The sequence below is a fragment of the Ochlerotatus camptorhynchus genome, unplaced genomic scaffold (assembly GCF_037179485.1).
Source record: "Ochlerotatus camptorhynchus isolate MF236.1 unplaced genomic scaffold, CSIRO-AGI_Acam_v1.1 ptg000277l, whole genome shotgun sequence".
In the NCBI taxonomy this organism is placed as follows: domain Eukaryota; kingdom Metazoa; phylum Arthropoda; class Insecta; order Diptera; family Culicidae; genus Ochlerotatus; species Ochlerotatus camptorhynchus.
The window spans coordinates 5,866,120-5,886,863 of record NW_027040766.1 but is presented as its reverse complement, the minus strand read 5'-3'; the positions used below and the strand labels follow the sequence as shown (position 1 = coordinate 5,886,863).

The window sequence follows — 20,744 nt, the reverse complement described above, 5'->3', positions numbered from 1 at the left end:
AATTCTAATGTAATTGAGAGTGCATTTTAACGAGAGTTCTGAGAAGAATTCTATGATGATTGGATGAAGATTCTAGGTCCAATTCTAATAATAATTCAAAATTAGTTCTGAAATTTTGCTTGCTCTGATGAAAATTCCATGGAAAGCCCGTGAACTCCAAAGATGGTCTCTGCGGATAATTCTAAAAGAATGCTGGAATGATTTCTGACGATACTTCCAAGAGCATTCTAAAGAGTTCGAAATAAATTCCGAGAAGCATTCCAATGGAATCGAATTTTGAGGGTTCAATCTCAAAGGAATTCTGAGAAGAGTTTCAAAGTTTGTGATGGATTTTTGTTTTGAGAATTCTGAGAAAATACTATGGGGATTCTAAGGAGAATACGAATTGAATTTCCAATTGAATGCAAGTCAGAAGTCCAAGATTATTCTTAGCAGAAATTTATGAAATTTCTGAGGTTAAATGCATGGAAATTCTAAGGATTGATTTATGGAAGGATCATTCAGGGAGTTTCTAGAAGAATCAATAAAAAATCGAAAATAATCTACTTTAACTAATCATGTGTTACTACTTCATGCGTGAATTTAACGATTTACATAGTCACAGATGCTTAACGTCAAATATCAGACTGAGTGGAGATTTTATACGATTGATGAGGAGATTCAATTATAGAATTCATAGTTCCGTTATAGTACGGCAGTGTGGAAATTGTTTATACAAAGTAGAAAGCGAACAAAGGACAATTTTTAGGAAGGTACGAATCGGGTAGTTGTTTACGTCAAATGGCGACTTGAGCGTGAAACAATCAATAGAACTGTTTCCGCACATCAGTGGTGGCAGGGGGAAACACCCCTCACCATCCCTCATTAACGGATGAGCTTGGTAAAGGAGATGCTCTACCCGATTCGTACCTTCCTCAAAATTGTCCTTTGTTCGCTTTCTACTTTCTGTATACAAATTTCACACCGCCACACTATAACGGAACTATCAACTCTTTACTTTCATCTCCTCAACCATCGTATAAAATGTTCACTTTAATTCTGATATTTGATGTTAAGCCTTTCCAACTACGAAAATAATCTATTTCCAAGAACTTTGCTGATTGTTCTGCAAAGAATTTCAAGAATGCAATATTATGTATGTAATTATCAAAGTTATCTACCTAGATATATGTATCAAATATTTAGAGATTTTGAACGTAGAATCAAATTTAAGATCATAAAAATGGCAATTACCATTTGCTAGTCATCATGTTTAACGCAAGCAAAAGTACATCATTCAAATCACTACAAATGCTCTTCACAGGAGATTCCGTTGTGAGATTCAATTAAATTAGAGGAATTTATGAAATTTGATTTTAAGTTCCATGACATAAAAAGTTTATTTCAATATCAAACCGTACTTGAGTTTCTAAGTTACCGTTTAAATGGTTACTTATTTAGCATTTACAAGTCACTATTTGCTCACTATTTCCGTAATTTTAGTCACTAAAGTCACTACTATTATATCGCATCAGCACTACCAGCCCTGAAATTAGTCATTTAATATGATAAACTTAGAAACAAGAAATTACGGAACACTAGAGATCCGAGACCAAAATAAGCCAGCGTCAGTCTTGGTATGAATTACAGTCATAAAGGAAGTGAAATTTGAAATTTTGTATAACACTATTTACAACGAATCCTGATAAATGTGGGCGTCTCAGAGGAGAAGGGTTATTAATTTTCATTTAATTCCATTACCTTATTTGCTTTTTCTTGACAGATACGCGCATTTCGTCTACAATGTACAGACTTCGTCAGTGTCTTGTACTAAAGCTCGAGCATTAGTACAAGACACTGACGGAATTAAATGAAAATTACTAATCCTTTTCTCTTTTTTTTTCAAAAAAAAAATCATGAATTATGTCCAAATGCCGAAAAATATGTGGCCTTATGAGTAATTGTCGGATGGACATTTAAATGAAAGCATATTTGACCAACTGGAATCAAGCCGATTGAATAGTTGACTGCATCAAAGCTTCAATAATTAATTCACAATTATTTCAGATTTTAATTTATTATTTAAAAAATCGAAAATTCTGAAATTGAACAAAGTTCCCGTTTAAAAATGTATTTCAGAGCACGGAATGCTTGGAATCTAAATGTTATAATCTGTTTTATTCCTAAAAATGTTCTATGTTCAAAGTTTTGAAAATTATTAAAAATCCCAGAAATATGAAAATTTTGTCTATTTTTGTAATTTTTTTTTCTAACTCATGTAAACGTTATCAATGTCAATCCCAAACTATAATTATTGGTTGACATCTGCAATGATGGAACACTGAATACAAACTTCCTTTCCATTTGTCCTAACCTCATTTAATGATTTATTGACGAGATCCGGATGGAATTGATTTGTCACCCAATAGCATTTGTTCAAGGGTTTGTGATGTGGTTTTTTGCTAGCCTTGATCGACTTGTTTCAATGGTGATGAGGTGGGCGAGGTGCACTTGGTCGGTGGTGAGGTGTTTTTTTAAACTCTTTATATGTTCCTAATTCAAAATAAATTGCATTTCATTTTAACCAAAGTGCTCCAGCTTCTGCAGTGACTTACCAGCCTTAATTGTTATGATATATAGCTAAGTGTTTTTACATTCTTCCTGCCTTGGAAATTCAGCATTTTAAACAGCTTTTACCTCGGTAGTACTGTACCAGGGAGGCAACTTCAAAATCATCTTCAGAACTTTGTTCTGAATCCTTTGAAGTGCTTTTTTTCTGGTACTGCGACGACTAGACCATATTGGAACAGCGTAAAGTATGGCTGGTCTAAAAACTTGTTTAAATATAAGAAGTTTATTCGTCAGGCAAATTTTGGATTTCCTGTTTATAAGAGGATACAAAAAATTTCAGGCATAACATTTTAAACGGCACAAAAGCATTTGTAAACAAACTTTCTAAGACCATTAACACGCGAACCGGGCAACTATCACCTTTCCAAAAGTGGTATTGGTTCGCGTGTAAAGAAAGTTTGTTTACAAATGCTTTTGTGCCGTTATCAAATGTTATGCCTGATTTTATATATATGTTACATTTGGCTTGAATGCCCTCAATGTGATCTTTAAAAGTTAATTTTTGATAAAGTACTATTCCAATATATTTCACTTTGACCTTGAAATTGGAACTCCGTTCATAGTGACTAAGTGATTATAGACTGTGCCAGAAAGTATAAGCACACTTTCAAAATAACAAAAAAGTCATGTTTTTTAAGTTTTAATAATTTTATTTGGCAAATCATATTTGTATTTGTATTTCAAATGAAATTTTACTCTCGTTTAATCAACATATTTAATCATAGCCAAGACTTCTAACTTTTCCTCGAACATGACCCATTAGCTTCTGCACAGTGGTACTTCCCACCATTTTGACCACTTTTGGCCATTTTTTTTTTAATTTTTGGATGTCGTCCGCTGGTTTTATTAATTTTCGAAGCTTTGCTTTGGTTAAAGCCCAAAAAGTAGTCTCGATTGGCCGTGCCTCCGGGCAGTTTGGCGGATTTATGTCTTTCGGCACGAAACATACATTTTGACTTTTGTACCATTCTAAAGTGTCCTTTGCGTAATGACATGACGCCAAATCAGGCCAAAATACTACTTGACCTTCGTGCTGCCTGATCATCGGAAACAATCGCTTCTGGAGACATTCCTTAACGTATTTCTGAGTGTTCATCGTCTCCATTGTGATGAACGGACTAGATGTTTTATCACACTCGCATATTGCCTGCCAAACCATAACCTTCTTACCGAATTTTTCGGTAAAAATTGCCTTCTCCGTTTCGGGGATGTCCTTGTCTTCGCTTACAATATAGAATTGTGGTCCGGGAAGCGTTTTGTAATCTAGTTTCACGTACGTTTCGTCGTCCATTATTATACACCCAGAATTTCGACACAATAAGGAATCGTAGAGTTTGTGGTTTCACGGACGAGGCCTGTTTTGGGTTCCTTCTGGGTTTTTTTCTGCTTCCAGTATGTTTTCAGCCCAAGTCTTTCTTTGGCACGCATGACGTTACTCGACGAGGTCCCTAGTTTTTTCGCAACATCCCGAACGGAAGTCGCTGGTTTTCGTTTGTATTTAGGCATCCCTGATCTTTTTATCGATATCCGGACTTACAGGACCGGATTTCCGGCCACTCTTCGGCGCATCTTCAAACGTACATTGTTCTCTATATTTTTAAATCGCAGTTCGTACCACTCCGACGCTTACACCCTCTTCCTTGGCCAATTTTTTCAAGGAGAGTCCGCTCACAGTGCACCATTTGTGCACGATACTTTTTCGTTGTTCCGGAGTAAGACCACGCATTTTGACAGGAAACACAAAACCGAGCACTTTTTTGATGCTATGTCATTCAGAAATGAGCAAACAAAAGGACGCAGCCAAAACATGTTGAAATATTCCATTATATTCAAAGTGACCGTTAAAATAAGGTGTGCTTATACTTTCTGGAACAGTCTATACTACTAGGTTTCAAAAAGGAAGCTATAAGGTGAGTTTTGGAAGCGTTGGGAGATATCTTCTATTTTTGTAAATAAGAAGAGAAAATATCTAAACTTTTCTGTGATCTACTGTGAATAACACGAACATTTCTATCCGCGGAAATGCCTGTGTCATCGGTGAACAAAAATTTGTGGCAACCCTGAGGCAAATCAGGGAGGTCTGAAGTGAAAATGTTATACAATTTGGGCCAAGAATGCCCTGAGGAACTCCTTCTCTTACAAGAAGTCGTTCAAATTTGAAATTTTGATAGTTTACCTGCAGAGTTCTGTCAGTTAAATAATTTTGAACTAATTTCTAATATATAAAGTGGAAAATTAAACTTTTTCAATTTAGCAATCAAACCTTCATGCCAAACACTGTCGAATGCTTTTCTATGTCTAGAAGAGCAACTCCAGTTGAGTGGCCTTCAGATTTGTTTGAGCGAATTAAATTGGTAACTCTTAAGAGTTGATGAGTAGTTGAATGCCCATGACGAAATCCAAACTGCTCATCTGCAAAAATTGAGTTCGTTTTGATGTGAAGCATCATTCTATTCAAAATTATTTTTTCAAAAAGTTTACTTATTAAAGAAAGCAAACTTATTGGGCGGTAGCTAGAAGCTTCAGCTGGATTTTTATCCGGCTTCAAAATTGGAACAACTTTTGCATTTTTCCATTTATCAGGAAAGTATGGAAACATCTGTTAAATAATTTTACCAAGAAGGACAAGGTACTCTCTGGGAGTTTTTTGATGAGGATATAGAAAATTCCATCATCACTTGGACCTTTCATATTATGAAACTTTTTAGTTATAGACCTTACTTCGTCCAAATCAGTCCCCCAGGAATCATCAAAAATATTTTCCCGAGAGAAAATATTCAGAAAATCCTGAGCAACCTGATTCTCGATAGGACTAGTAAGACCCAAACTGAAATTATGGGAACTCTCAAATTGCTAACAAGTTTTCCAAATTTGTGATCAAAATTTTACCACCTTCTTTAAGCGCTAGAATTGGCTTTTGAGGTTTTTTTTCAAAATTTTTGTGAGTTTCCAAAAGGGTTTGAAATTCTGGTCTAATTTCGAAACATTATTTCCAAAAGTTCTGTTCCTCAGGGTAGAGAATCGCATTTTGATTTGTTTTGCAAATCCCGCCAGATAACTTTCATGGCAGGATCGCGTGTTCTTTGATATTGTCTCCTACGGACATTTTTAAGACGGATCAAGAGCTGAAGATCGTCGTCTATTATAATTGAATCGAATTTAACCTCGCATTTTGGTACTGAGGCAGCTCTTGCTTCAACTATGGAAGTAGTCAGAGATTTAAGAGAATAATTAATTTCATCTTTGGTTTGCAAAGGAATGTTTGGATCGAAGTTATATTCCATAAATGTTCGATATTGCTCCCAATCAGCTCTATGGTAATTGAATGTAGAGCTGTTGGGATTACAAATTATTTCTTGGGATATTTCAAAAGTTACTGGAAGGTGATCAGAACCGAAGTCAACATGGGTAACTAATTGGCTACAAGGTTAACATGAATCAGCTAAGATCAAATCAATAGTTGAGGGATTTCTTGCAGAAGAAAAGCATGTTGGGCTGTTTGGATATTAAATAGTGTAATAACCTGCACAACAATCATCAAACAGAATATTACCATTGGAATTGATTTGAGCATTATTCCACGAGCGGTGTTGTGCATTAAAATCACCAATAATGAAGAATTTAGAGCTATGACTGGTAAGTTTCTGAAGGTCACCCTTGAGAAAATTCTTTTGCTGGCCTACGCATTGGAATGGCAAATAGGCAGCTATAAACGTAAGTTGTCCAAATTTTGTTTCAACAGAAACACCCAAAGTTTCAAAAACTTTGGTTTCAAATGAAGAAAGAATTTTATGTTTGATTCGTCTATGAATAATGATGGCAACGCCACCACAGGGTTCATCAAGATGATCATTTCTATAAATGAAATAATTTGCGTCCTTCTTAACCTTATGGTCAGGTTTAAGGAAAGTTTCAGTTATAACGGCAATATGCGCATTGTGAACTCTCAACAAGTTAAATAGCTCGTCTTCATCATCTTTAAGAGATCGAGGATTCCAATTAAAAATGTTTAATGTTTTAAAATCCATTACTGAATTTCAAAGTCATGACAATATTGTTTGCAAATTTTACTCCAGTTTGAATAGCATCAAACATGGAGTTAGATTTAAGCATATCAGTAATCATGTCAATTAATGATTTCTATAGAAATTCCATTTTAGGAGCAGTAATGCTTCCTAAGTCAAAATTTTCAAAATTTCCGTTTGAATTACGTTGGTTAGTATTTTGATTTCTATTCGCTGCAATAGCTCCACTAATTCGCTGAACATTGTTAGCAGCGAGGGCAGCAGGTATAGATGAAGAATTTGAAGCAGGGGAGCTATTAGTTCCTCGCTGACCGTTGTTAACAGCACAGGAATTTGTACCTGGTCGGAAACGTGGAGCGTTTCCTACCTGTCGCTTAGAACGAGATTATAGGATCGCTTTGCGAGTCTTACATTCTCAAAAATTGGATGAACATTTAAATTTCTTAGGATCTTCCTTCACAGGACAGTGGTCCTTTGCGTGAGAGGAATCACCACAATTCATGCATTTAGCTGGCATGTAGTTCCGTGACCCCATCCATGGCACTTACGGAAATTGGGCGAGGTTTTGGAAATTTCCTCCAGTCTTCCTGAAGTGTTCCCACTTCACTCGGACATGGAGCATAAAGCTAGCTTTTTCCAAGACCTTAAGGTTGTTTAGTTCACTAGACTTGAAGTGAACTAAATAAAAATCATTAGAAATCCCGTTGCGCAAATCGCCAGGAGGGATTTCATTTTCATTTTGATTACTTGGAGTGGCACAACTCCAAGTTATTTTGCCAGTTCATCTTTGATCTGATCCTGGGATTCACCCCTGGGCAGTCCTTTCATGACAACCTTGAACACACGTGCAGTTTTGGTGTCGCAGGTAAAAAAAATTGTGCTGCTTCTCAGTAAGATACCTTGAGAAGACATTTAAATCCGTCCAAGGTTTCAGCCAATACACGGCATTCACCCCGACGTCCAATTTGTAGAGAAAACTTAACTTTCACGAAGTTCAAAAGTTCCATGCGAAGAGCATGGAAATCGGAAGTGGTTATCACAATAGGGGGAATCTTTTCCTTCTTGGCATTAAGCCGGGAAAGTTTACTAGAATGTTTCCTGGATAAGGATCATTCTCATCATCTGTGAGCAAATCAAATTGATTACTCAAATTAATTTCATCAGAAGGGGATCAAGAGTTTGCCCCTTTCTTTTGCGCTTAGGTGCCATGGCGACACTAAATTTTTATCCAAATCGACTCCCTAGCAGATTACTATTAGAATCTGAAGGATCGAAAAGGAATTTTCCAAATCGATATCCAAGAAGGATTACCTCTAGTAGGGTCCAAACAAGGATCAAAGAGGAATAAGAGTTGAACAAGGTAGACATTTTACAGGTTGGCACTGAAAAGTGTTGTTTAAATTTGTTGTAGCTTTAGGTAGTAGTAACACTTCCTTCAGCAAAAAGCAAATAGATTCGTACGGCAAGAGAGCACGATGCGGACTGCGTTCTTGTCCGCGATAATTCTCGAAAATGAACTAGTCATATTTTCCAATTTCTCATTTAATATTTTTTCAAGTCCGCTAACAACCTCCTTTAGGGTACCATTTACATTTGAGCGGATAGCTTCCATACCGGTCATCAACGCGTTATCAATTTGAGCAGCAATCTGATCTCGCATGTCTGTGATCGAATCACTCGGCTCGTCACAACTAGACAGACAATCGTCACACTTGTATAGAAGATTTAACATTGTCCGTGACAACCTTTGCCGTACTCCTTGTAAGTGTAGTGCATCTCATGTGTAACACACGGGAACACTTATCACTAGAGGTTAACGCCAGATGGCTTGCCACTACCCCCGACTCACACTTGCCACATTCCATTGCTACCTAAACACCGCCAAGGGACGCTGCATGTAACAATACACAGGGCAAAGAGAGACAATCGATTTCACCGCCAGAAAAATAAGCAGAATTTAGCGAGAACGAGCTGCTTTTGCAACCTGTTCTCCTACTTAACCTGTTAACAATTACACTTGGGCACGCGTTGCAATAAATCAATCACGACAAACAACACAATTTCACACGTAATTTAAATTATATTTTCACTGAACAACAAATTGAACTACACAGTTGACCATCACACAGAGCTCTAAAGCTAATAAAGTCAAAATAATCATGGGCGGCTACACCTTTTATTTGTAGCTGAATTTTGACGTAGGATTCCGTCTTTCGGCAACATATTGGGGGTGCAATTTCAAAAAACCAAAATCGGCCGCATTACGAAAAGTGGTCAGGTTTTGACCACTTATAAACTATGTTAATAGCGGATGGATTTTAATTCTAAACAAGTCAATTGATTAGAAAGGTTTCTACAAATCTGCTCAAATGAAAACTTTATCAATTTTCAATAGGTCTCTATTGGAAATTACACCATATTAATACCGAGCACGTTATCCTATGTCATATCTACGGTCGTTTTTTGAATATAACCTCTTACTTTTTTTTAAAATTTAGGTGACATTGTTTCAAATAAACTATGTTATTTACAGTAGTTTTTCGCTACAGATTGAATGCGATATTTTTATGTTTTTGGCAATGTGAATTAGTTAATACATTTTGAATCCAATATCTTCAATCATGTTTTATTCACGTGAGTTTTGCTATAATTAAACGTGTCTTATGGTGAATTAGTCACGTTATGTTTCGGCAAATGTCGGTGTGTGTACCGTATGTGTTAGAATGGTTCAAAATATCGATTTTGCTGAAATTTTATCAGCTACAACTTTTCTGAAGGCCATTTCTTTGTATTAGACTTCAAGGTAATCAGTTATTAATTGATTTCGAAGCCGATAACTTTCAGATATGATTAATCGACTGCTTTCTGGGGAACACTGCATGTTGTACTTATGACACAGTAGTCTGGGTTTTTTGCTCTAATATTTGCACCAAGTACACCAATGTTGCCTGCTGAGCAGTTGATGGAGCATGTAACAAGAACATCATCTTCGTAATCAATTAATCACTGATTATACTGACATTCGCTAAAAACGCAGTCTTGAGCATAGTTGAAGCTGGAATTTTTTTTCACTAGTACAGATAGCAACAGATAGCAGATTGATCATTACAGTCAAGGTGCTAGAAAGATGAGAACAAGAAGTTCACTTTTCCCATAGTAATTTCCATATAAACTACAAAGGGCCAGTGTAGCATGAGTTCGTATTTTGAAATCCATTAAGCTTGGTGGAGTAAACTCGATATTTAAACAACTCCAGTATGCAGCCATTCCATAGCAAAACGATATAGTGGTTCTCAGAATTTCGTAAAAAATGGTAGTTTCATTCCTTTTCGCAAAATATTAGACCTTTACTTTTTTTTAATTTTGTCATTTGGGTGACCATTTCCAGTGGTAAAAAAAAAATCGAATTTTTTCGATTTTTTTTTTATCAAAAACGAAAATTGATTTTTTGGACTACCCTAACATGGAAATGGTCACCCTAATGACAACATAAAAAAATACAGGACTAATATTTTGCGATAAGGAATAAAACTACCAGTTTTTACGAAATTCTGAGAACCACTATATCGTTTTCCTTTGGAATGGCTGATGTATATGCATGTGTAACTTACTCCTCTTGAAGATGGCTGGATCAGATCGGATCGATTTGAGTTTATTCGATCATGATCGGACATTTGGTTCTGGAGATATGGCCAAACTTTATTGATATTGATTTAACTGCAAAAAATCAAAAACCTATTAAAACAGCTTCGCTGGGAATTTGCTAAATTTAACAGTTCAATACCCTGCATCTGCGCTCCACAGCCCAAAAACATGCAATTTTTTGATGGAACCATCTATTGGACTGGAAAATTTAACTTTGGGAGTGTGTGACGATTATCTTCCCGACTTTCTCGGACTGCTTTGATTTATATTGAAATGAGGTATGAGGTGTGATTTACAGAGATTGGCCAACCATTTCATAAAGTTTCAGTTTTTTGGAGACAAGCTACTTTTCAAATTTGTATTTCATTCAATGGGGCGTTTAACTGTGTCGGTTATTTTTCAGTATTAATCCCTGTTGATCTCAGGAAAATATTTTGTTGTGACCTTTTTATCTATCTTCATTTTATTCAACCAACTTCAGCCTTAAATGTTGCCAATCTTACCTAAGTTATGCTTTCCAATACGATCTTTTGCATCTCTAGGATCGTAAAAAATCTGAATGTCATCTTCACCTGCATACATTTCGAAAAAATGTAAATCGAGCTCCGGGCGGCGTAGCTGTTTTTGCACCGTTCAAGCTGGTCGATTGAATAAAATATAGGTGATTAATAAAACCGCGTTGGCTGTTAGATGGTTGTATCGGTGGATATCATAAGCCATAATCGTATTATGACACACAGACACGGTTTGGAGCAAAAAAAGTGACGCAGGTTTGGCTACCCCCTGTATGAAGTGCGGCTTCCTGTCCAAAGTAAAAGGCTCCACACGGTACAATGTATTTCGAGCGTGCATGTGTGTGTGTGTGCGAATCGACTTTTACTTTCGCGATTTGCTGGAGTCCACGACGGCTGCGTCAGCTGTTTGCTGGGTCGTTTTTTCCAGCCTGACCAGGTATTCACCAGAACCGGTGTGATGCAATACGACACGGAGGTGGTTGTTTTGGTTGTCTGGTTGTTTGGTTGCGAGCTGACAAGGGAGACCCGGTCGGCGGATTGCAGCTACAATTGCACTGAGTTGATAAGGGAGTTGGTAGTGGAGAGACAGTATTGGAGTGAAACGTACTTATACATACCATTATTCATGCGTGATCGTTGGGATTTGAGCCAGGGTTGGTTCCCCTCACTTGCTATAAAGAATTGTTTTTCGAGATTATGAAATCATTAGATGTTCCAATGATATGTTGTAGTTGTAAGTTACAAGGTTGTAAAGTATTAGTTTGACTCATAAAAACTGTCAATTTTGCTTTCAGAGCGTCACAATAAGTGGTTTTATGATTCGTGAGCGCTCACTCTGAGTGAACGCTCCCGAATCATAAAATTGGTAATTGTGACTCTCTGAAAGTAATATTAACAGATTTTATGAGTTTAAAATATACTTGACAACGTCTTCTTGTAACTAACAAGAACTTATTATAATTTTAAAGTTTGATGACTTCATAATTCCGAAAAAAAATATAGCAAGTTAGTGGAAGCTACCCTGATTTGAGCATTTATTTGCATAGAGACTTCAATCCAAAAGTGACGAACCCGTTTTAGAGTGTAACAACAGGGCCAGTTTTTAGACTCCAAGTTCTTACTAAAAGAGTATCTTCGGTATTGTTAACATAGCGATGGCCGTTATAAAGCCCCTACTTTGGGTAAAAAACTATTATCACTATAAAATGACAGTGCTTTCCCAGTTTTGCCCATCCCTCTCAGCCTAAATTTGACTTCTTCTCTATGCACACTACACAGACATTTTTTTCTGAATTTTAACTATCGCGTAATATCTCCCTTCATTAATTCTGAGCTATACTTGGCATTAACACCGAAATCGTTTACAAGCTTGCATACACTATTGCTAATTTATACGACATTGCGCTTAAATTTACACGAAATATCGCGTAAATTTTTACCAAATCTAGCGTTAATTTTATGTGCGCTATATCTCGCAGAAATTTACATGAATTTTTCGAACGGTGTGCTAAAACGTCATGTAAATTTTGGTTCCCTGAGACCGACACATGTAAGCGGGTTTTTTGACATAAGAATCAGTTGAAAGAAACGTGAAAATCAATTCAATCAAATGTTTTCTTCGTCGACTAGCTGATGTTTCGGTTGGAGAACACTTAATTTTACATGAAATGTTTGTTTGCGTTTTCATATTCAGTTCATCACAACAACCACCTGGGGTCGATTATAGGATTGTTTAGATCCTTTGCTGGATCAGCTAGAAGAAATTAATCATGAACCATATAAATTAAGCTTATGTTTAAGGTGCAACCAATTGATGGGGATGAATTATATTACATTTAATACGAAAACAAGCAAAACTGACTCATATTACTTGCTAAGGAAAGAGAGTCTTCCAGCCTGTTTCAGCAGGCAAGTTCCACGTAAATGAAGAGTTGGCTCTAACTGTTATTTGCTAAAATTGCAGCTCTCGCCCTGCCCCCTCCTTGTCAGGCGGTGACAATCCCTTCCAGTCAGCACTATAGAGAAAGTTCATGACTTACGCATCTACTATCAAAATGTGCGAGGACGTTATTATGTTGACTACATGGTTCGATGACCGTTTACACAGTGCGCAACTGTTTAGGGGTGGCTTTGCTGTACATCACCCTGACCGAAATGCCGCCAATAGTACGAAAACTCGTGGTGGACCGTTGTTAGCGTGGGTGTGATATATCTACCACTTGATCGTCGCAACGATATCGTTAGCATAATCATGTATTGTTTCGGTGCTATTGCTTTCAATTTGGAATTCAATGACTATGCTCTGTAATTTGGGGATTATAACCAGCCTTCACTCCAATGAAGTAAATAGGACGATGGTACTTAACAGGTTGAGCCACAAATGGTTTTAATCATCTGCTAGCCAACGCTTATCGATGGCATCAAGCAGATCAATGGTGTACCAAACAGAAATGCTCGATTTCTAGACCTTATACAGCAACTCCACCAAGTACTGTTTCAGGGGCTGTTGGATCACACTAAATCCTGACCACCCTGCCAGCAAAATTTGAAACTTCCAGCACCGATCGTTTTTGAGGAGCACTTCGAATACACTCGTACCTTGGATTTTCGAAAAGCTCACTATTCTGTGCATAGTGCTGCCATCTCCCGCGTTGACTGGCGACCAATCGAATCAGTCAGTTGTGTTGACGACGCTGTTCATCACTACTTCAACCAAAAGATTCGCGACATTATGAGTGAATTTGTTCCTCTTTCTCGCCCACGCCAATGCCATTTGAATCGACTGAAACGGTACAGGGTCAAAGCACTACGAAGATATTGCCAAGATCGTTCACACGTCACAATACAAGAGTTCAACCGTACCACCCGAGCAGCACACTTCCATCGAAATAACTTGCTGCAACTTGATTGTGCCTGGAATAAGTTGCACACAAGTAATCACAATTGTTCAGTGACAAGCGTGCTGCTAGGGTTTCTGTATCACCGATATGTATTCCGTACACAGGCATCTCCCTACGCAGAAATCCAAAGCGTTTCTGGTAATTTGTCTACTCTAAGAAGGACGTAGACGGTTTGCCTTTATCAGTTCATCTCGGTGAGCAAACCGCTAGTTCTGAACATGGAAAGTGTCGTCTCTTCGCTCAACATTTCAGGAGTTCGTTCAATGACAACTCGGTCTGACCAAACCATGTCGACAGAGCGGTGTCCGGACATTTTGCCGAATGCCGTTTGGCCGAATACTTGAAAAAAGATTTCCAATTTTTGAACACTACTAGATTGCTAAATGGCAGCCATGTGGACTTTTTTTTACTTTCCACAATACTGGTTTTTTGACATAATAAATATGGGATTTTTTGTTAAATTATATATTGTATAAAACATAACATTTGTATTGTCGATGGATTCATTATTCTTTTAAAGATAAGCTTTTAGTTATGTAATTGGTATTTTAGCAACCCATGAGCAGTTTTTACAGTTTTGATGATTATATTATTTTTTGCACAGCAAACGCAGCTTGTCATAAAATTAAGACAAATCAGAATTAAAAAAATAGAATATTTTTCCTTCTTTCAAACATGAGCAGTTCTTTGGAGTTTTGTTGTTCGGCATTCGACCAAATGGCATTCGGCCAAACGGCATTCAATCAAATGACCCAGAACCGACAGAGCAAAGAGATGCATTCGATTTTCGGTCGTTCCACATCAGTGAGCATTAGAATGATGCAAAATTTGACATTTTCGCTCCACAATGCTCAAACGGTTCTGAATCGGGTCCTGATTAGTCCTCCAAAATTTGAAATCATTTGGTATGAAACTGACTTGGCACAAACCAATTGAAGTTTAGATGGACATTACTATGTGAAATCCAAACTTTTTGTTCATTGTCATCTAGCCTTTTTTCCATATTGCACTGTCAAAAAGATCTATAGCTCATCTACAATAGTTTTGCAGAATATAGTTTTTAGGCCATTAGGACATTAAAATAGTTATTAATTGTTTAAGAGATTGATAATCTTATGGCATGATTAAGCAGCTGTTTTGTGGGCAACACTGTATTCTGCAGTGTGACAAAGTAGTCATGATTCTTTAGCTCTATTCTTCGCGCCAGAAACACCAATGTTGCCTGCTGAAAAGTTGATTGAGCATAATCCTAAGACATCAGTGGCTTGGATCATTAATAACTTTTGATGCTTACATTCTATCGAAAAGTGATCTTCAACAAAATTGTAGCTGAGAGTACATTTATAATTATTTAAAGCAAAGTGATATGGTGAACTGTTAGATGGATAAGAACAAAAATTTGGTTTTTCCATAGTAATTTCCATATAAACTTGAAATGGTTTGTGCCATGTCATTTTCTTACCAAAAGAGTTCAAATTTTGGGAGACTAATCAAGACCCAATTTGGAATTAATTAATTAATTTAGCTTTATTTAGGAGGCTTCCAGCCTTAGGCTGGTTCGCCTCCAAACACCCAATTTGGAACCGTTTGAGCACTGTGGAGCAAAAATGTCAAATTTTGCATCAGTCTAATGAGCATACAGTTGTATTGGCACTTCCAAAGTTGAAACTCTCGTTTGCTCCTAGTCCGGAAGGAATTCCCGCGTCCGTTCTAAATCTGCGTTCCGAATCGTTGCTTATACTTTTGACAAAGCTATTCAATTTGTCATTGCAGGAGAGAAAGTTTCCTGAGGCTCAGAAATTCTCGTATGGGCTTCTGGGGTAAAATGCACCCCCGGGGTAGAATTAATTTTTGGCTTTTAAAGCACGGCTTTTCCTTCGTTTTCGAGGATCTATGAATCAGCATTACTAGTTCAATGTTTCAACTAGTAATGCTACTAGATAAGTCCACGAACATTTTTTAGAAATGTATTGAATATTGGCAAAAAATCAATTTACCCTAGGGGTGCCATGCCAGCCTATGATCCCCAAAAGGAATGTACCGCACTACAGAGGGATAACCTCATTATGCTGCTGCTCCAAAGTATTTGAACTTATCACTAATGAGGCACTTTTTACCTCTTGTAAAACTATATCTCCACGGATCAGCACGGCTTTATTTATTTATTATTTCGGATTCTAACCGAAACGGTCGGTAATGACAAATTTGACCGAATTCGTGTCACTCTGTGTTCGCGCAATGGAATCTGCTGAAGGACAAGTCGTTTACACTGATCTCAAGGCTGTATTCCATCGAGTGGACCATTGCATTCTATTAGGCAAACTAGAAAAACATGAAGTTTTTTTTTACTAGTTTGTTTTTTTAAAGGCTCAATCGCGTTAGCTTTACGGAGCCTATAATTCATTGTTTCGTAACAATATTTGCTTCAGAGTTGGTTGGAAATGCTAACATGAAGCTTTGTGTGATGATTTATCAGCTAGAGAATGATCTTTAGAAGAGGGTAGGTGGATAGTTCCGTTAGAGTACGGCAGTATGAAAATTGAATAGAAGTTGAAAATTAGCGAAGGGCCATTAATGCGACAGTTTTTAAAGATAGACGCACATTTTTGCCTAACCCGTACGATGTACGTGGAGACTTGAAGCATGTCTTCAAGTCTACAGGCAAAAATGTGCGTCCCTCTTTTGCTCATAAACTGACTGCGGCTGTGGAATAGTTCTAGCGACGTTTTCATCACTACCTAAAGCCCCACGTTGCGAGAGCATTTCCAGTCGATGGTGTGTTATAATGCCACAGCCGCAGTCAGTTTATGAGCAAAAGAGGGACGCACATTTTTGCCAGTAGACTTGGAGACATACTTCAAGTCTCCGCGTACATCGTACGGGTTAGGCAAAAATGTGCGTCTATCTTTAAAAACTGTCGCATTAATGGCCCTTCGCTAATTTTCAACTTCTATTCAATTTTCATACTGCCGTACTCTAACGGAACTATCCACCTACCCTCTTCTAAAGATCATTCTTTAGCTAATAAATTATCACACTAAAGCTTCATGTTAGCATTTCCAACCAACTCTGAAAATCGTTAACTTCGCGTTTGAAGTAACATAAAAACACTTTGAAAAATATTTGCTTATTTCTAGGTCTAGTGGCTTACTCGAGGTTAGGCAGGTATATTGTCGAAGGATGGGATCAGGGAGAGCTTGGGGATGGGGTTTCGTTGTCTCATCAGAGCGTTGTCGCCAGTATATGAAATTTTATGCACAATAAAATGCTTTGAAATATCGGGGTCTACAGAGCTCAATGAACGGTTTTAAATAATTATGTTTTTAGTTCAGTGGGAATCACCTTGCAATACCTGAGGGAAGTGTATTGGGGCTTCTTTTATTTATCATATATAGCAATCATATCCGACACATTTTACGGTTATGCTAGAATCTTCTCTATTGAAAATAAAGCGTACAGCATTCATAGGCTATCTGAGTGTTTAGAATAAATTATTTTTTAGCACTCATTACTGAAAAGTGTCACTTTTCGACACATGAATGACATAATGGCATATTTTTCATAACTAAAGTAACAGTGTCAAAAAATACTACCTTTCAGTATTCGGCACCGCAAAAAAAAAGTGCAACTTGTTGAAAAAATCTTCTTTTTGCAACTTTTTGCATAAATAGCTATTATATTAAAGATATGAAGCGATAGTAAACCATAAGAAGTTTGTCTGTATTACTCTACAACAGAAATTCTGAATGCATAAGAAAATAGTGCTCATACAAAATCTTATATCATATCTTAAAACGAAGCTTTCTTAAAAAAAATACCAAAAGACAGGCAAAATTTCATCATGTACCGCTAAAAGATTAAATTTCCGATACCTTTGTTCGAGTGCGGTGCTTTTGTATTTGTGCCTTAATTGCTGGTGGAGCTACCAGCCTTCTTGATAGTGACATAATACAGCTAATAGGCTTCTTGATTGGCTTCGATTTAAGAAAGAAAAAAAAATGAAATTGCCATGTGAAAATTACATCAGCAATAATATATGAGTAATTATTAATGAAGGTTTAGATGAGGGTCACGCAAGTGGTTTGATGTTTTTATGGAAATTTTGGCGAATTACTATAGGAAATTATTGAATTTCACTTACATCTCTGCTACAAAAATTAAAAATGTGGTTGTCATGACAACGATTAACAAGCCTGTTGTTGTTGTTTTTATTTATGAAATTGGTGTTGTTATCTGGCACATATTCAATTATAATAGTATTCTATTTTGTCCAAGGGCGTAGCCAGGTTTTGAGCTAGAGAGGGGCGAAAAAAAATACTATGGAAAATTTGGCCGAATGCCATTTCATCGAACGCGATTTCTCCGAAGCCTTTGTGTTGCTGAGTTAAGGGGAGGGAGCAGTTTACCCCTACCCTCTCTGGCTACACCTATGCTCGTACCTATCTTTTTTGAATTGATGCCAAACTAATCGTTAAACCAACAGGCTTGTTGTTCATTATCATAGCAGCTACACTCTTTCTTTCAAAATGAAGCACTCTAAGTGATACTTTACATGATGTATAAACAAATTTGGCCTTTGAATATCGCTTTACCCATCAGAAATTCCATAGCAAAACGATATAGTGGTTCTCTGAATTTCATAAAAAAAAAAATACTGTTTTGTTCTATATTGCAAAATTTTAGGCCCTTATTTTTTTTATTTTGTCATTAGGGTAACCATTTACAAATAAGAATAGTCAAAAAAAAAAAATATTTAATTTTTTTTTCAAAAGTGACTTTAGAAAAATATAACTTTTGAACCTCTGAGCCGATTTAAAAGGTCAAGAAATCAAATGAAAGGTAATTAATTAATTATTTCAAAAAAAATATAGAATGTTATTGAAAAAATTGAATTTTGTATTGAAAAACATTGATTGTATTTGTTTTCATGGTTTGTAGACAGAGGGCGCAATATGTTTTTATATTTTCCTTGAAAATTTTGGCCTTTCCCATAAAAAAATCAGTGTGTGTTTTTTCGTTTTTGAGTTATTTTTTTTTAAAGTTATCATGTTTTGGTTTTTTGCTGAATTACTCCTAGACATGGTAGCTGGAAAGCACCTCAGAGCGTAACTTTGTGTATGCATCTCACAACACTCGACAAAGAGTGTGTGGTTCTAATGTCTTCTTTGAATTCTTTGCTGACTTTGCTTACCACGATTGCATGCATAAGAGATGAAGAAGGGCATAACAAAGAAGAATTTTTAATTTTTGCTGTGTTTCCCATTTGCAACCATACACTGAGTGGCGCTCTTTGCGTCGGAGCTGTCGGAGCGATGACTACACAGCCCAAGTAACAATTTTGGTTTTATGAGCGTTATGATATAAAGTACGGAAACCCTATATGTACCTTATATCGCAAAAAAGGCGATTATCGTGTGGTTAGCGGGCTTGGTGGTTACTTGGGGAGCGTTCTGTAGACCACGATTCAGACTTGTAGAATGCTATAAAACGTCTATAAAACTTGCAATGTTACTTTTGATTGAGCTTCCGTTATGTCTGGGTGTGTGTCTGTCTTCTCTTCTCCACTGCTCTACACTTGCGCAGGGTGAAAGGCAAAGCAAACTTTGTGTTTGCTTGATTCTCACTTTGTTTATTTCAGAAAATCAGCACATTGAGTTATCAGATGACCGCCCTGCTACCATGCGGCTCCATTGATACATAGCTATCATAGTCACATAATCTAGTTGCTAGTTCGCTAACATAGTCAGGCTAAGAAGTAGGGAGTATGGGATAATATCTCCTATCCAATAATGTTGTTGGTCTGCGTGGGCGTACTTCGGTTCACGCGTATAGGCCCTAGCAAATTTTGTTTACAAAAAAAGATAGGCACTTTTCAAATGTTACGCTAGCTCTAAGATATAGCTCCTTAAAACAAATAAGTTACAATTCTGATTATTTTTTTTTTCAAAAAAAGAAGGCACATTTAATTTAAATCGAAGACATTAACTACCTACGATGAATAGTAAGGAGTAAATAATTTATTTCGCTAAATAGCCGTTTCGGACCACAGTAAATATACTGTGTACAACACTAATTCAGGCCTACATCGTTCAGAAAAATTTGAACTACAAAACTTTTCGGTAAAAGTTTAAAAATTAGTGAAAAATCAAATAACTAGTCGATTTATTTCAGACTTTGTAGTTTAGTTTGTAGTTATTTATCGATTTCTCACGTGTAACGGTCATTTGAAAATTTACCCCGGTAAAATTCAACCAACTTCAGTGAACTGAATAAAGTATGTATCTTTCAAGACAATCTTGAACAGACGCTCAGACGTCCAGGTGTCGTAAGTAAAAAAAGGTGTTCATTCGCAGGAAGAAATTTGAGAAGACGTTTGAATCCGTCCAAGATTTCAGCCAAAACGTGACATTTACCCCGACGGCCAATTGGAAGTAAAAACTTGAACTCATTAACGAAGATCAAAATTGTTACTGACAGGCCAGAAGGGCTAGTCAAAAGGTTCCCCTGACCTCTGGTCTAGCCACGTAGGTCGTCTGGGGTGGGCTATATCCTCCTCTTTTTACTGGCTAGCTCGAGCTTGAGGCTTCTCGCTCTCAGGGTCGGCTTTTTTCATGGGAATCGCAATCTTTCATTGATTAAACGACACTAGACACAAATTAACTTTTACTCCTTTTATTTGCTAACTAACTTACACTTACAGTGAGTTTGGTGTGAATTTGTTGACCGGCCGGCTGCTGAGGGGACACGTGGTCGCGGGCGAATGGTCGAGGGGGGCTGGGTGCCGTCGTCTGGTTAGGTTCACCCAGGGAACCAGCGTGATTGGTCGTGGATCGAGCTACGGCCAGGGTTGCCGTCCGACGTAGCTTGCACAGGGAACCAGCACGAGATGTCGTGATAAGCGTCGTCTACTTAACCTCAAAACTCGAGGACTAGCTTTGATGGCCGAAGTTTGGTGAACCGCTGGAAGCTCCACACTGGAAGCTAGCGTAGATCGTCGTAGGTCTAATTGGCGAAATGACCCAAGACCGAAGTCTCCTTCTCTTTCCATT

General features: G+C 37.2%; 1 protein-coding gene across 1 annotated transcript in view; it reads left to right on the top strand.

The window, feature by feature from the left end:
* The window catches only part of LOC135706293 (mucin-2-like), a 204,437-nt gene that overhangs the window by 1,716 nt on the left and 181,977 nt on the right, over positions 1-20,744 (top strand). The gene's annotated exons all lie outside the window — the stretch shown is intronic.